The following is a 1,494-nucleotide window of genomic DNA, read 5'->3' as shown; positions in this document are numbered from 1 at the left end:
AAAATTACACCTTCAGGTTCAAAAAGGAATGAGGTCCATCCTAGTAATACAATGAGCCGACAAAACATCTTGGGCTATGTGTGGTTTGCATATATGAGTCCAGACAAAACCACGGAGCTTATGACGGGAATAGTGAAGTTGTCATCGAGGCCGGCCACATTCACAGCCTCCGAGAACGAGGTAACGAGTCCTGTTGCGAAGGCATAATAAGGAAAGCTCAAGTGGCTGCTGGACTCAGAGTAATAGTTATCACCAATGCTGTCTACTTGGTACTTTGGCACAAGGTATCCATAGTAAAAGTAACACACAAGTACACCCACAAAGAAACTTGCCAAACACCCAGCCAAAGACTTCCCCTGGGCCACTTTGGGCGTGTATTTTCCCCAGGCTCTTCCCACAGTTGACGCCGCGGTATCCGCCCAGCTCAAAAGAAGAATACTGACTACTGCGACATCTTTGGGGGCGAAACTGAGCACTAACGAAACACCTGCAAGATAAAACACAATCCCGTTGCACGAATCTCTTTCCAGTGCACGAATCAAATATTCCACCCAGGGCAAAATTGCATTATTAACCCTAGACGACTTCAAGCGAACCAACTCGAAAAGCGATGTGCCGCTGAAGATTGCCCAGAGCGGACGGGCGATCTGGTACTGCAGAAAGCCACAAGTGTAAAGATAAATAGTCACGAGGCCAATGGAAGAATGGAAGGCCTTGCGAGGAATTTCGTGTCTTAGCATGAAAGCCAGCACCAAGTTCTGCTTTTTGCGATCTGAAGGATCGGTTTCGTTCACCGAGACTTTGAGTGCGATGCAAGCATCGTCAACAAGATCGACGTTTTTGCTCAAATGCTCAGCGAGGAACTCGCTTTCAAGATCCAGGGATATGTCAGACTCAGCTTCAAAACTGTCATCCGACTCTTCGGAGCTCTCAGTCTCAGACAACAAATATGTCTGGTCATCTTCTTCTGCGATTTCATCGACAATTATGCGCTTAGTTACTGTTTTCAGTGCAGACTCTAAAGCGGACGATTTGCTGGCTAAATTTTCGATCTCCACTCGCGTGGGGGTTTGTGGTAAGCTCATCGGGTAGCACGAAGAAGATGGTAGTTCAAAAAATCAGGCTTTGCGGTTATGAATGATCAACGCCGATGCAATTCAGTATTTTTCGATAAGGCAGCGACCGAGCTCATCCGGAATCTGCATATCGTATCACGTGACGCGACCTCGTGAATGTTCCAGTTCTCGCCCACAGGCTCCAATACGGATATTTGGTTGCCTCGAACAGTTCATTGAATATTCAAGGGGACAAAACAAGACTATGAATTGCGACTTCGTGCGTGTGTTTTGTATGTCACCTTGGAGTCATGCACAAATCACGTCCGCATTATAGGTAGTTCATACGATGACAAGTATACAACTTGTATTTTAGAATCGGTGCATAGTTAGTTGTTTCTTATTACGGTTTCTTAATGGGATTCTTTGTGGTAGCTAT

Source organism: Metschnikowia bicuspidata, assembly GCF_001664035.1.
Source record: "Metschnikowia bicuspidata var. bicuspidata NRRL YB-4993 chromosome Unknown METBIscaffold_1, whole genome shotgun sequence".
In the NCBI taxonomy this organism is placed as follows: Eukaryota; Fungi; Ascomycota; class Pichiomycetes; order Serinales; family Metschnikowiaceae; genus Metschnikowia; species Metschnikowia bicuspidata.
The sequence above is the reverse complement of the archived record's forward strand: the minus strand, read 5'-3'. Positions refer to the sequence as shown.